This window comes from Desmodus rotundus, chromosome 5 (genome assembly GCF_022682495.2).
Source record: "Desmodus rotundus isolate HL8 chromosome 5, HLdesRot8A.1, whole genome shotgun sequence".
Classification (NCBI taxonomy): Eukaryota; Metazoa; Chordata; class Mammalia; order Chiroptera; family Phyllostomidae; genus Desmodus; species Desmodus rotundus.
The window spans coordinates 32,366,724-32,382,733 of NC_071391.1; the positions used below are offsets into that span (position 1 = coordinate 32,366,724).

The 16,010-nt window shown below is 49.1% G+C and overlaps 1 protein-coding gene across 1 annotated transcript in view; it reads left to right on the top strand.

Annotated features, from left to right (window-relative positions):
- The first annotated feature begins 12,361 nt into the window (after positions 1-12,361).
- PTPN5 (protein tyrosine phosphatase non-receptor type 5) overlaps positions 12,362-16,010 on the top strand; it is a 49,146-nt gene continuing 45,497 nt past the window's right edge. Inside the window, exon 1 of the mRNA XM_045194155.3 lies at positions 12,362-12,441. The gene's annotated coding sequence lies outside the window, so the exon portion shown is untranslated. The remainder of the gene's footprint in view (positions 12,442-16,010) is intronic.

A 16,010-nucleotide genomic window follows, 5' to 3' on the forward strand; every position in this document is an offset into this window, starting at 1 on the left:
CTTCTGGGATTATACAGTTTATGTTTCAGTTCCAATTCCATTGTTGGGGGAATAGTTCTATAAATTCATAGCAATGCCTTCTTTTTTTAAAGTATTTTTTATTGATTATGCTATTACAGTTTTCCCAATTTTTCCCTTTATCCCCCTCCACCCTGTCCCCCCAACCCTCCAGCATTCCTCCCCTCTTTGTTCATGTCCATGGGTTGTACATGTAAATTCTTTGAGTCCTGTTTCCTATACCATTTTTTATCTCTCCCTGTCTATTTCATGCCTACTAATTATGCTGCTTCTTCCCTGTACCTTTTCCACCCTATTCCTCCTTTCCCCCTCCCTACTGAACTCCCTCTGTGTGATGTCCATTTTTCTGATTCTGTTCCTGTTTTAGTTGTTTGCTTAGTTTTTGTTTCTGTTGTTTTTCTTTTCTTTTAGGTTCAGTTGTTGATAGTTGTGAGTTTGTTGTCATTTTACTGTTCATAGTTTTGACCTTCTTTTTCTTAGATAAGTCCCTTTAACATTTCATATAATAAGGGCTTGGTGATGATGAACTCCTTGAACTTGACCGTATCTGGGAAGCACTTTATCTGCCCAAAGCTTTATGAAAGCTTTGCTGGATAGAGTGATCTTGGATGTAGGGCCTTGCCTTTCATGACTTGGAATACTCCTTTCCAGCTCCTTCTTGCCTGCAAGGTTTCTTTTGAGAAATCAGCTGACAGTCTTATGGGAACTCCTTTGTAGGTAACTCTCTCCCTTCCTCTTGCTGCTTTTAGGATTCTCTCTTTATCTTTAATCTTGGGTAACTTAATGAAGATGTACCTGGGTGTGTTCCTCTTTGGGTCCAACTTCTTTGAGACTCTGAGCTTCCTGTACTTCCTAGAAGTCTATTTCCTTCGCCAGATTGGGGAAGTTCTCCTTCATTATTTGTTCAAATAAGTTTTCAATTTCTTGCTGGTGTTCTCCATCTTCTAGCACCCCTGTAATTCGGATACTGGAACGTTTCAGGTTGTCCCAGAGGTTTGTAAGACTCTCTTCACTTTTTTGAATTCTTGTTTCTTCGTTCTGATCCGGTTGAATGTTTATTTTTTCCTTTTGTTCCAAATCGTTGCTTTGAGTCCTGGTTTCCTTCCTGTCACTGTTGGTTCCCTAAATATTTTGCTTTATTTCATTTTGGGTATATTTCAGCTGTTTTCTCATTTTTCAACCAAGCTCGGCCAGTTCTGTGAGCATTTTGATTACCAGGGCTTTAAATTCTCCGTCAGATAGGCTGGCTCTCTCCTCATTGCTTAGTTCTCTTTCTGAGGCTTTGCTCTGTCCTCTCATTTGGGCCATATTACTTTGCTGGGGGCCCCTGAGAAGCTGTAGGGGGTGGGGCCTTAGGTATTCACCCAGGTGGGGCAACCCTCCTTGCTGCCCCGCAGCGCTGCCTGTGGGGGACGGGCCAGAGGGAACAGTGCCGCTTGCCTGCTCGGTGCACTTTTCAATGGACTCTCGTACTCTCATGGGAGACTGGGAGTTTCTCCCACTGTGGCAACACCCCTCCCCAGTCCACAGCCAGCTCTGAGTCTCAGTTTCACCTTTAGCCAGCCCCACCCGCCCCACTCGCACCATCCGCTGCCCTACCGTGGTTTTTCTTACCGGTCTGGTTGTTCTGGTTGATTTTTTCTTTAATTCCTTGATTGTCAGAGTTCCATGCAGTTTGATTTTTCTGGTGCTTCCGGTTGTTTATTGGTTTTAGATTCATTGTTATCCTCCATTTGGTTGTGCAAGGAAGCGAAGGGTTTCTACCTACACCTCCATCTTGGCCGGAACACTGCAAATTGTCTCTTCATGCACCCCTTAACCGGAAACATGCATGGAAAGGAAAGGAATTCTGGGAAACATAGTTCAGCCTAGCCAAAGTTGACAAGATGACACTTTCAAACACATCACGGTCTACCCCTTGTCAACTTGGCACCCATAAGCACCTCATTAAACCACAATAATTCCAAATAAAGCTAATAAAGCAGTCACCCCTCTCCTAAATGTGGTGTACCTATTCCATATACCTGAAACATCCCAACTTTTCCCCTAAAAGAGGGTACATCTTTTCCTGTGCATTGGCTGGTTTTTTGAAGTGCCTGTTCAAGTTTGCCACCCTTTTTCACTGGGTTGTTCATCTCTTAACATGGATTTGTTGGAGTTCTTCATATGTTCTAAATAAAAATCCTTTGTCAGATATATGCATTGCAAATACTTTTTTCCAGTCTGGGACTTGCCTATTCATTTTTAAAGTATCTTCGGATGGGCAGAAGCTTTTGTTTTTTGTGAAATCAGATTTTTTTTTCTTTTATGGTTAGTGCTTTATGCGTTCTAGGAAACCTTTGCCTACTCCCAAGGAAACAAAGGTATTCTCCAACGTTTTCTCCTAACAGTATTATAATTTTTGCTTTCTAGAAAAAAAGCAAAATTACTTTTAGATGTATGAACCATTTCAAATTCATTTTTGTGCAGAGTTTGAGGGAGGGGAGAAGGCTTATTTTTTTTCCCACACAATTATCCAGTTCTCCAGCACCCTGTTGAAAAGACATCACCCCCCCCCCCCCGTCCCTGGTTGAATCATTTAGCTCTTGTGTCAAAAACTATCCTTATAAACATGGATATATTTCTGTACATTCTGATCTGCTCTATCAATCGATTCCAGGAGTCAGCCTATGGGCCAAATCCGGCTCTCTGCCTGTTTTTATAAATAAAGTTTTATTGAAAAATAACCATGCCTGTTTACTTATTGTTTGTGGCTACTTTCGTGCTACAACAGCAGAGCTGAGTAGCTGTTACAAAATGAAACTATTTACCATCTAGCCCTTTACGAAGTAAGCGTGTCGATCGCTGGTGTATTCTTTAAACCGCGCCCCCTGCCGTGACGACTGTGGCTTTGTGCTAAGTCTATCAGGTAGTACATATCCTCCCATTTTGTTTTTCTGCCTCAGGATTATTTTAGCTACCTAAGTTTTTTTACATTTCTATACAAATTTTAGGAAAAAACTTCTCAAACAGCTATAAAAATACTGATGAAATTTTGACTGTGATTGTTTTGAATCTATTAATTTGCAGATAATTGACATCTTAGGAGAAAGGATAATTTCAGTAATTAGTTTACATGTGCCATGAGATGAAAAAGGCAGAGAGTTGCTGCTCTACCCCGATTGCTACATCAAGAATGGAGGGGCAAGTCCTGGCTGGGGTGGCTCAGTTGGTTGGGTGTCATCCTGCAAACTGAAAGGCTGAGGGTTTGATTCCAGGTCAGAGCACATGCCTGGGTTGTGGGTTTGCCCCCCAGTCAGAGCACATGCAAGAGGCAACAGATCGATGTTTCCCTCCCTCTCTCTCTCTCTTTTCCTCTTTCTCTAGAATCTTTTTTTTTTTTAATTTAAAAAGAACTGAGGGGCAAGAGGTGGACATGCCAAATAGGCAAAAGTTGGCTCTGGGAGTGGAAATACAAGCTTTAAGACAATAACCTTTCCATCTGTAGTCTGTATATTACTTTACACGACATTTATGCACATTTCTTTTATCCTTTCTCAAGGGTTAGGCAGCAGGATTTAAACAATGAATAGTATTTGTTGAATGGCTGAGTCTCTGCAATTTTTATATAGGTCACCAGGGGGCGCACTTGTTGCTTAAATCATCCCTGAGGCTGGGGACCAGCAGGGATACTGGACTTGAACAATAAATAATCAGACTTTTAGGTCCTGTTGCCGGCCCTTTCTACAACAAAGGAACACTGCTAAAAGTAAGATTACCTGGCAAGGCAGATACCCAGGGCACGTAACATCTACTGAGAAGGGTGGACAGAAATTCCACATTTACCGCTAATTAAATAGCCAGAGGAGAGCAAGCCAAAGACCTACGGGGAAATGGTGTGGCTCCAAGGGGAAGGGGCTCCAGGGCCTTGCTGAAATGGAAGGAGAGTCATGGAGATTTTACTGGTTGATGCTGCTTTATTCTCTAAATCCTTCTGAAATGTTAGGGCTGGAAGGAACTACACAAGAGAGCACACGAGCACTCCCTCTGCCCTTCTACTTTACAGAAGGGGAAGCTGAGGCCCAGAGGAAAATAACTTACTCACCTAAGGTCCAATGACTATCTAGTGGCAGAGCCAAAATTAAAACCCAGGAGGTCACGTCACTGAGAATAGTTTGGCTGATGGGGGTGTTCTTCAGAAATAACCCTTCGAATTCAGAGCAACCTAAACTCTACCGGAGATTAAGACTGATCTTTTAGAAGGGGTTATTGACTATGGTGTCTTTGCTCAAAAGAGCAGAGAGAGAAAAGCCAAGGGAAGGGAAGGGAAGGGAAAGGACAAGACAAGAGTTTTCCGTTGGCCTTGTCTCCAAACAGCCTCTGCTGCACGCAGCTCTCCTCCTAGCAACTGCAGCTTTGCTGCATTGTCTGAAGTACTCGTTTCTTCCCAAAATCAAAAGATGAAGGATAAGCTCCCAAAACAAAAGTCATTTTTCTTCCAAGCACTCTGATAAATCACAATTCAAGGGCAAAAGCATCAAGGGTGAGCAATCCCTCAAAAACCATCTGCAGAACAATTAAGCATTGTCTATAGCACAACTCATTTCTGAAGCGCAGACTCGGAGAGGCTTGGAAGCCAGAACTAGAAAGGGCCTTGGAATCACCGCATTCAAATACCACACTTTTTCACAAATGAGGAATGTGCAGTTCACAGAGGGGGAGAGATAAGGTCATAACTCAAATGCTTTCACAGGCCAGGGAAATGGAACAAGCTGGGTCAGAGAAGAGATATTTCAGATATGTTACAGGAAGTATGTGACCTTCCCCTTCCAGAAAAACAGCAGGGCAAGCATCTTGACAAGTGGTGAATAACACATGCCCTCGGTACTGGAGGTACACGTGGGGACTGTGGCAAACTGGACATGCCCTGCCTCGAGGGAGTAACTGCTACCAGCTCATTGGCCACTCTCATGCAGGCTTCTGAGCCTGAAGTTACCAGATCTTATTTAATATGGATTTGTACTTGAAATGTCCTAGTTGTTTTTTTAACAATGGCAACTAATTTGAATTGGTTGCAAGCCAACCAGAGCCCTTCTGGAGTCTGATTTCCACCCCAAGTTTCTGGTGTGGGTATTCTGGGACGCACTGGGCTGCGCAGCCTCTCGGGGCCCTTTGAAAGCAGAAGAGCTGAGATTCCCGGCACTTCTAGGATGCTGCTGCTCTCTAGGGTCCCCACAGTTCAAGTCCGGATGTGATTGCTCTCCCCACTTACAGACCTCCCATAGCTTCTGAGTACATTAGAATAAAACTTAGCCACAGCCTTCAAGGCCCCATGCAGCCTGGCTCCTGCCTGCCTCTCCCACCTCCTCTCTCACTCTGCCTTCCTGCTGTGCCTAGACAAGAAAGTTCTGCCTGGGAGCTCTCTCCCTACTCGGCATGGCTGGCTCCTTCTAGTCACTCAAGGCCCTGTTCAAATGTTCCGTTCCCTGAGAGGCCATCTCTGAACACCCAACCAAAAGGGGCCCCTCTCCACCTTCTCTCACCGCCCCACCCCCTTTTCTCTTTCTTCACTGCACTAACCGCTGTCTGAAATACTTTTAGTCACTGTTTTAACCTGGCTCATTGGCAGCGTGTCCCCCCTAGACTATAAGCTCCATGAGAAAAGAGACACCCTCTTGCTCTCTAATGTGCATCCGGCTTCGGCAACAGTGGCTACCTCACAGTAGGCTGATTATCAGTTCAATGACTGCTTTGCAGGAGCCCACAGCAGTGACCACGGGGGAGACTAACTTCTGACTCCCACTCCTCCTGAGACAAGTATTTCTGATATTGCTTCCTGGGATCAGCAGCCAGGTGCCCTTGGCCTTCACCTTGAGCTGACAGGCTGGTGTCTGCAGCCCCCAGAGGCTTGCTCCGGATCTGCGGTGAGCTCCTACAGCAAGATCACATCACACCTCCCTCCCACCCCCGCCCACCTACAGCCCAGCAATTGGTCTCAGCTCCAGTTTTCTCCTGACAAACCTTGCTGATGTCCTTGGCTTTTCACTCTTCAGGCTTGCGGCCAGGAAATATGACTCCAGAGATGAACTCTCAGGAACACAAGGATGTCCTCTGCCTTTAAATCAATTGGCTCACACAAAAGCTCTGCTTTCTATCTTCCCATCTCCATCCCTATAGCATCCACTCCAAGTCCCAAATCCTTGAGACTAGGACTTGGACACTATTTCTAGGCCACAGGAAAAGGATTGCCTTTGCCGATTGTGGTGTGAGGACACCACCAAAATCAGCTTCCTGAATCTCGTTTATGCGCTCTGACACAACACCGGCCACGGGGACCCTCGCTCAGGTCCCACCTCAGAAAACTCTCCCAAAGACTTTCTCTGAGAGCTAAGTGCTAGAGCTACCTCAAATTCTTCACAGAAATGAGACGGTGAAAAAGAAAGAAGGAAGAGGAAAGGAAAAGAAAATGTGAGCTAGTAGAAGGCAAGCACCCTACCTTGTCACTTTAGATACGTCCGTTTCTTCCTCTCTGAAATAACCACTCAAGTGTTCAACACAAATTTATTGAGTGCCTACTACCTACCAGGCAGTATGCCTGACACGTGGGTCACATCGAACAGACAGCTGCCACTGTGCACCTCGTGTTCTGGTGGAAGAAGTCCGGCAGCCGAACAGTGGACACACGAAGTAGATAAATTACCTAATTTCTGATTCCTAAATAAATTTAGTAACGTAGAATGTATTACAGAATATCTTATGTTATATATAATATACCGTATTTTGCCACGTATCGTGCACACTTTTTGCCCAAAACTTTGAGAGAAAAATTATACATGGGTGCACTATGCATGGGTAGTCCTGATTCCATATCTACATAAATGTTTTTAATTCATGTATTTATGCTTCTGTGTTAAGTGTAATTCTAGAAAGCAATACGGTATCCATATGCAAAATAATACCCTGGAATATGATAACAGGTTTTAGATATAAATAATTGAATTAATGAAAATAAAAGGCTTTTTTCCTGAAAGTTTGGGCCAAAATGGGGGTGCACATTATACACAGCAAAATACAGTAGTTTAGAAATTACCCAGTATGGTAGAAGGTAAAATCCGCCGTAGCAGAACTGAGACTGCTGAGGGGAGCAGGAAGAGGCGGGCTCCAGTGGTAATTAAGGAGTGGTCAGGGTAGGTCTGTCTCTTGACCAAGTGATGCTTCAGCAAAGACTTGAAGGAGGGGAGGGCATCGGCTCTATGTAAACGACTTTTTTCCTTCCGTTTTTTGCATCCAAGAAGATCAGAACCAAATGTGAAGCTCAGACTTCTAGAGGCCCCTGTGGTCTGCAAATCTGTGGTCTTTTGTCTCTTGAAGAGGCAGGACAAGACAGTGGGTAAGGCCATGGGTTCCAAAATCCAAGTGGATTCAAATGCTGGCTCTACCATTTACTACTTACGTGACTCTGGGAATCATATTTAACCTCTCTGAGTCTCAGGTCCCTGTACCCCAGAATGAACCTAACAACAGCCCCTTCCTTACAGGGCTCTTTTAAGAATCAAAAGAAAGAATGTACATAAATTCCTTTGCACACAAGAACTCAGTAAAAATCAGCTATAATTATTCAGCTTTGGTCTTGTCTCTCAGTTTATGTAGTTTCCTTGGTCCTCAGTTTCTATCCTTACTGATATTTTAACCTTGTTTTATGGTTCTTGCTCTCGTGGTAAGCTACTTCAAACCCTTTGTGGATTGGGGTGAGTTATAAATAACTAACTAAATAAATAAAAATCTAGAGGAATATTTTCACTGAAGCAAAACATTTCATTACAACAGGCTGAATTGCAAGTGAGACCAAAAGCAAAAGATACCGACTCTAATCCCTCACCGTCCATCAACACACCCCAGCGAGAATTCTGGTTACTACACCACCTTCCTCTTCCCCAAACCCTCTCCCTCCCTCCATCAGTAGAGGGTAAAGGAGTCACACAAAATGAGCCAATAAGCCTAAATCCTCTCAACCTCAGGACTACTTCATCGCCAGGGGTTTCAGAGAACTCTCCTTCTTCCCCGTCAGAGAAGAGAAAGGAACTCGATGGGGCTGCTTTCCATGGTGACGGGGTTCAGAAACCAGGTGCTGCCTCAGTGCAGTCAGACGTAGGTGAGAGTCTCATTATGGCCATTAATCAGTGAGCGAGGTGGCCACGGGGAAGTCCTTGGACCTCTCTGGGCCCCGGTTCCCTTGTCAGTAAAAACAGTACCGCCCCTAAGGTGCTTGTGCAGATGAAAGGACAGAATGGAGGAAAGCGATATGCAGAGTGCATCGGTAAAGTTCTCAGTCCGTGTTACACTTCCCTTCCTTGCCTGCACCCCGGGGCAACACTCAAAGGACTATGGGAATAGGAACTCTTCAAAAGAGGGCATGCGGGGCAGGCACCTGAGGGGACAAGTTTAGGTACAGCCCTCTGTGATAGAAACTCCCTACAAGACATAATGGGGAAAGGCCATTTCTGAGCTCTTCCTACCTCCTAGGTATTTCATCACGCTTCTTCTTCACCATAACCCTTTGAGATGGGCATTGTTGTCCACATCTGGCAGCTGGAACTGGGCTTGAACCCAGAGCACACAGCTAGGAACGTTTGAGAGGCAGCTCTGGCCTTCTGGAATGGACTTCATGAAAGGCAAGCACCAGCTTCCACCACAGAACACCACCAGCACAACTGACGGAAACCCGTGAGCTCCAGGCCCTCCTGGAGCACCATTTGTCTGTGAGTCCAGAGCTGAGTTCAGCAAGCACGTAGGCCAGGCTGACCTCAATGAGGCTCCCTAAGCCCCACCCCTCACCTCCACCAGCCCCCAGGGCCTTCCCTTTAAGGCATCCCTGCTCCCTAAGTTTTGAAATTAGCTACATCTGAATTTGAAACACACACCCCTCACATATCAATAGGAGGACCTTGGGTAAATCACTTATTCTTTCTTGTTCCCCTACTGAAAATAGGGATATTGTAATCAAACGCCTACCTCCCAAAGTTGCCGTGAAGATTAAATAAAGCAGTACCTGGAAAACACACAAAACACTGCCTGGCACACAGTCAGCATGCATGTATGGTAGCTGCTATCGTTACACTGACGCTGTCTGGGGCAAATCGGCCTTATGCCAGCTGAACTGTAACTGAGCAAAAATAAAAAATAAAAAGAAGGAGGTTTGGCTGCCTGTTGCTGCAAAAGCCAAACTCATGAGGCAGATGCTGGTGCAAAAGGAAAGAGGTTTCATTCAGGTGCTGTGCTGCCTGGGAGAACGGCAGACTCCTATATCAAAGCCCATCTCCTTAGCAAGACCAAGACAAAAGCCAGTGTCCAGAGTTCCTGCTCCAATTTAACACACAGTCCTTTGGAGCCCACAGGCAGCTACTAAATGGTTATAGTCCCCACCTAGGTAGCTTGGCTTATTCCTGGCTGCTATTCATTTCAGGCTCCTCACTGGGGACTGCCTGTGGAACTTGCATGGCCATGGGCCATGCAGCTGCTGGGGCCAGATAGTCACATGCTTCCAGGTGAGAGAGCACGCAAACACACCAACCTGTGCATCACCAGGTGGACAAGAGAGAGAAAGAAAGACTCCTTCCTGGAGGCCATGGGCCACATTGCCACTTAGGCCACGTAGCCATGGAAAAAACAGGTGAGTACATGGTGGAAGTCCAGGTCGAGAGAGAGAGAGAGATAGAGAGAGAGAGAGAGAGAGAGAGAGAGAGAGCGCACACTTGCTTATTCCCCTGGGATAATATTAGTTTGGGTGTGGGGCAGGCCTGGTGCTTTCTCAAAATGACCAATTTTCCAAACTTTTGCATGCTTCAGGTGGGTCCACCTCCCAACCAATCCCTTCTTTCCCCAGGCTAGACTGACAACTTCATTGGTCCCCTACCTCCCCTCGTGCCATTTTGACTTCTATGGCATATGTGCCTTCGCCTGGTCCCACCCCCAGTATGGTACCAGAAGGTGGGGGGAGGGGAGAGCTTTTTTCCCTATCCAATTTTCTTGCTAGCTTTTCGCCCTCGGGGCCCTATCCATTGATATTTCTAGCTTTCCAGTACTCAGTGTAAGAACCTCCCCCTGCTGCCATCTTGGCCAGTGAGGGAAAACTCCCTCGAGCTCAGGACAGATTGTCTAACCTTAATAGAATGGCAAAGAAGACACTCTCAGGGTGGGAGAGAGTGTCCCTGAGCACCACCTGACCCACCTGCCCACACAGCCACACAGGTGGAGCATCCTGGCCTGGCTATGTGACATTCGACCCTTCCCCTAGCCCCGCAGGAAACTACCCAGGAATAACAAGATTTAGCTGAGCTCTATGCCCCTCCTAGGTAAAAAGACTAACCCATGCCCAGGCCAGGGCCTCCCATTCACTGCCCTTGATCCACAAACATGTACTGCTAGTCCCTTCTGTGCTGAGAACTGGGGAGAGAGAAGATCCAGCCCTATCCCAGGAGTTCATAGTACACTTGGGGGTAAAAGCAAGGAACTGCCATTATAGCAAACGGAATGAGGGCCGAGCGTCCCTGGGAAGATGAGGAAGGCTCCATGGAGGAGGAGGTATTTGAACTGGACCTTAAAAATTAGGTAAGGCATGGGGGCAGGGGGAATGGGGGGAAGGCATTCCAGACTGCAAGCACAGTATGAACAAAAGCTAGACATGTGGAGTTTGTTTAGAGAACAGAAGCCTGTTAAGTCAAGAGGGCTGGGTAGCTGGAGGACTGAGAAGAGAGCTGGTAGCCAAGGGCCATGAGCCTGAGGACCAGGGAGCACAAAATAAAGATCCTGACTACCATGGAGAAAATTGGAGGTGGGGATAGTCCTGTAATTTAAAATAGGATGGTCACAGAAAGCCTCTTCGAAGTGACACATTTAATAGGTTAAAAAAGCAAGACTACCTGGGGGAAGTTTTCAGGCAGAGAAAATAGCAGTGCAAAGGTCCTGAGGCCACAGGGTGGTCACCAAGTCAGTAATGCATTAAAGAGGCTAGTGTGACTGAGGTGGTAAGAAAATTAGAAAGTTAAAAGGGAGCCACCTTGTGAGAGGCCTTAAAGGCCTTTATAGAAGCTTGAGCTTTCACTTGGCTGAAATGCAGAGCATTGTAGAATTTCTAGCACCGTTTTCTGACTTACGTTTTAAAAAGACGGCTCTGACTGCTGTGCAGAGGCTCAACTTCAAGGAGCCAAGGGTGGAAGCTTGGAGACTTGTTAGGAGGCTATGCGAACAACCCGGCAAAAGAGGATGGTGGCTGGACGTTTCCCCCTGTTAAAATGGAGCTCCGGATCCCCGCACTGTGTGCGGCCCAACGCTTCAAAAAAAAAAACAAAAAAAAAAAAACCTCAAAAAACAAAAAACATTGGAACCTCGGGCCGGGCCGGCAGCATGTCAGCCTGGGGAATGTGGGATTATGGGCAGCCCTTTGCGAGTGCGGCCCCTGGTGCCCAGGAAAAAGCCAAGGCAGGTGCGCGCCCCGCAACACGTCAAAAGAGGGCAGAACTGGCTGAGGGCTGTCTTGCTCCCCAGAGATTGAAAAGAAGGGTGGACAGGAGGGTGCCCCCTCCCAGCCCTGGAGGGGGGTCCTGGGCTTACGGTATTGTGTGCGCCCCGGTGTGCAACCTCTCCGCCTGTACAGGTGTGAGAATCTTGTAAGCATCCTGTGGGGAGCGCCACGCACCCCCCCCCCGTGCAAACCTAGCCCTTCACCCCATACCCCTTTGTCTCACTGTTCCCCTACTCCCATCTGTCTGCCTGTCCGTCCCCCACAGGTTTCGGTGCGCACGGATCCGTCGTGATCCCTCTGGCGGTAGCCCTGGCGGCGCAGCCCGGGCCCAGGGCTCCGGAGAGGAGAAAATCATGAATGAAATGGATGCGGTGCTTGCGCTACCCCGCCCTCCCTGTCCAGGCAACCTCAGCGCGTGGGCGGTGCCTGCAAGGACTCCGAGAGCTGAATCCGGGAGAGGGGGCTCCCGAGATCTGGGTCAGGGATTAAGGGTCTGAGATCCGGCCCCACTCGGGCCCTGGACGCCGATGGAGCTCCCCGCCTGCCAGCCCCGCTAGCCCTGCGCAATTCTTGGGAGCGCCGCAAGCCCGCCCGGAGGCGGGGCGGAGCCGGGGCTGGGTTGGGGGTGCCGAACCCACCCGGCGGCAGCGCCCGCGACTCCGCAGCTTGGGTGCATTTGGTGCGGCGGTCCGGCGAAGGAGCTCGCACGGAGCAGGGGACGAAGCGTCGGGCGGACAGACCGACGGATGGACGCCCCCGCACACGCAGACGCACAGAGCTCGGCACGGCCCCCGTCACACACATACACACTCGCGCAGACACTTACAGGGACACACGCAGATACACGCACACTCGCGCGCGCATATCCTCCCGCCAGCCAGCCTGCCCGCCCGCTCGCCGGCGCCCGGAGCCCGCTCTGGCCGGTAAGTGTGCCGTTTCCCTCGGCGCCTTTGTGTGGGGAGCCGGAAGGCGGAGGGCGTGGGGTCCTTCCCGGGCGGCCTCGCAACTGAAACCTCCTCTAGCCCCTAGGGCAGCAAAGCCGGCGCCCGCCCCCACCACGCCCCCATGGGGCTCCCGGCGCCCCCGGACTGGGGGAGGGGTCCCCACCCAGGGGGTAGGCCGGGCGCTGGGGAGCCGGCTAAGAGCAGCAACCACTCCCTACGGAGCTCGGCCGTGGTTTCGGGGAGGGATCGGCATAGTGGTCCCGGGTCCGAGCCTCTGCGGCCGAGGCTGGCGCGCGGCTGTTGGCCGCATCGCCTCTCCAGGGTCTGCAGCTCCAAGGGGAGACTGGAAAACGCCGCTAGCCTGTTGGCTTGTAAACTGCAGCTCCAGACTCCCAGCCTTCCCCTCGCTTCACCACCCCCGGACCGAGTAGCTTAACCACCCGCTTCCCACCACCACCGAAATAAAAGCCCAGTGCGTTCCCCTCCCCCAGCATGCCCCTTTTTCCTAGATGAGGCCCAAGCTTCCGCAAAACCTGCAGATTGCCTGGGTCAGAGTCCTGAGAACCTACCTCACCAAGGATCATGTGGCTTAGAGGGTCAGGACCAGAGGAACCTTTGGAACTCATTTAACCCCCTCATATTACAGATGGGGAAACTGAGGCCCAGTGAGATGGTTTGAGCAAGGTCACGGGAGAGTTAGTGGCAAAGCCTGCATTAGAATCTAGGGTCCCCGGCTTTTGAACTCATTTCCCCCTATACAGTTTGATCCTATTCCCATTGAAGCTCCAGAACCCCCAAATTCATCTGAGTGTACCAGCAAAGTCTTTGAAATTCCTGCCCCGCCCCGACCTGGAGCTCCAAGTACCATTCATTTGTTACCATCCTTACTGAAAAAAAAAGAAAGAAAGAAAGGTTGGCCTTTCATTTGCCTCATTTGGCCTCCGAGGAGAGCTGTCTTATGCAAGCTCTCCAGGTTTGGGATTTAGTTTGGAAGAATGAATCAGTCCTGGACGGGAGATCAGATACCAGGATGTTCCTCCTGGTTCTCCCAGGAGTCACTGAGCCTGTGTCCTCAGTTGGACCAGGTGATACAGCATCCAAGGAGTCATCCCCTCCCACCACCTGGACCTGACTGTGTGCCTTTCCAGTCCCTCTTCCCTCCTCTGTGAAGGCCTAGGTCTTCAATCCAACCAGGACCCTTTCGTCACCCCTTTGTGGAGGTCCTCAGGTCCTTCCTGTCTGTTGAGTGTTGCTGACAAAGCTGCCGGGGAAGCCTGAGTTGCAGCCTTCCCAGGTTCTGGTGACACAGCTCAGGGCAAGGCTCCCTCAAGGGCAGCTGGGTGTCCCCGGAACTGGCCCACAGAGGGTGCCCCAAGAGATGAGGTGAAGGAGTGCAAGCTGGATGGTGACTGGACTAAGTCGGTCACCTTTGAGGAGACTCCATGGGATGGCAAGGAGGACAATGTTCATTCTCTAGAGACCTGAGGCTCTTGTCTCAAGAGCTTCCTTCTTGAGTGGGATGAGCAGCCCGGCATGCATGGGTCAGAGCCAGGGCGGCCAGGCGGGTAACTGCAGTGGCCCACCTCCATGGCACTGTGGTCCAGAATCTCCGTGGTGGCCCCAGGGTTTTTGCAGTGCAGTGGCTCCCAGCCTAAGAGTGACGGGTCTGGGTTCCAGGCCGTCTCCTCCTCACTGACTGGACAGTGTCAGCAAATGCTCATGACGTCTCTGAGTCTCGATTCCTCCACCCAAAAAAGTCAGATCATTGGATTGAAGAGTTTCAGGATATCCTTCAAGTCTGAACTGTTTGGGAAGGGGGGGCACTTATTTATATAACTGCCATGGGCCTGGTTTTCTTCTCTTACTCTGTGAGGGAATAAAATGAGATGAGGTCATTTATGTAGGGTGCTGAGCACAGTGCCTGGGGCGTAGGAAAAGCTCGGGAATTGGTAGAGTTAGGGCCCCGGTTTTATGGCTATAGCCTCCACTTCCTCCCTTTTTCAGATTGCCCAAGGACATGAGATTTTAGGGTCTCAAAGTCCCTCTTCCTCAAAATCCCTCCCCCACTGAGGGGTTCCTGGATTTAGTCATTCATGCAGCCTCCCTGGGAGAAGTCGAACTTTTGTTTATCAGGTATTTCACACCTAAGTGTGATCCAATTTATGAATTTCTAACATGCTGTCAGTTAATCCTCATCACACACAGGAGGTCAGTTGTCCGTTTGTTGCCATTTGATAGGTGGGGAAGTGAAGGCTGGGTTTAACTTCCCGCAGGGGCATACTGTAGAAGTCTCAGAGCAGAGAGCTGTGCCCCTGCTCAGACCGTCTGACTCCAGCTTCTGCACCCACTTCTCTGTCACGTTGCCTGTCCTCTTCCAAGACCTGCCCTGAAAGAGAGATTGATAGCCCCTTGGAAAGAGTTGAGAAGAAAGAGTTTATTCTTCTGCAAAATCAGGAATGGCTTCTTTGGAGAAGCCAGGTCGTGTTTGAGCTGGGTCTAAATGATTTGTACCGTAGAAGAAAGGAGGGGAAATGTTACAAGTAGTAGAAACAGCATGAGCAGAGACTAGGCAGTGGGGGGTCCCGGGGCCAGGCGCAGAAACCGGAAAGCAGTCCATACCCACTGCTGCAAAAAAAAAAACTGGGTAGGAAGGTAGAGACAGTTGCTGGGGGCACTGGGTGCTGAGCTAAGGGATTGGTCTTTCGTTTTTGAGTATGGGAGAGACATGATCAAACCTGGCCATTAGGAAACTCACTCTGAGTGCCGCCCCCCTGCCCCCCCCCCAGTGGAGACAGATTGGTGGGAGAGAACCTGCTTGCAGGCAGCCCAGGTAGGAAGCAATGGCAGTGGTCTAGGTGAGAGGCAAAGACGGTCTGGACAGAGGGTGGTTGTGAGAGTGAAGAGGAAAAGGAGCTGATGCAGGAGGCTAAGTGTCACCAAAATCGGCAGCTAGTTGGATGTGTATGCTAGTGGGAGGAAGGAATGAGAAGTGATGACAAGGTTTGGATCCCGCGTGGCTAAGGAGGCCGTTCACAGAAAGAGCCCAACGGGGAAGAGTCGGGAGGCTTAGGAGGGGAGGCCACGGATCTGACAGGGAACCGTAAAAACTCCTGCAAAGCTGGCTCACCGAGCACCCCAGACTGTTAAGGGCTGGTTCGTTCATTCATTCTTTCATTCTCCAAATGCATATAAACATCTGTTACATGCCAGGTTGTTCTAGGCTCTAGGGACACATTGCTGCAAAAGACGAACTTCCTGCGCAAGCTCTACCAAGGTAGACAGAAAATAAAATATAAGCAAAGGTAGAGCATTTCAAGGGGGTGAGCAGTGCTTGGGAGGAAAATTAAGCAGGGTCGGGAGTGACTGGAGGACAAGAGTGGACGAAGGGATTTGCCTTTAAATAGAATTGTCTTTAAGGAGGACATATTTGGACAAAGACCTGAATGAAGTAAGGAGAAGACCGTAGGGAATAAAAGCATTCTAAGAAGAGAGCACAAAAGTGGTCGTTACCACCATCCTCCAGCAGGCAGCTGTCGTTACCCCATGTC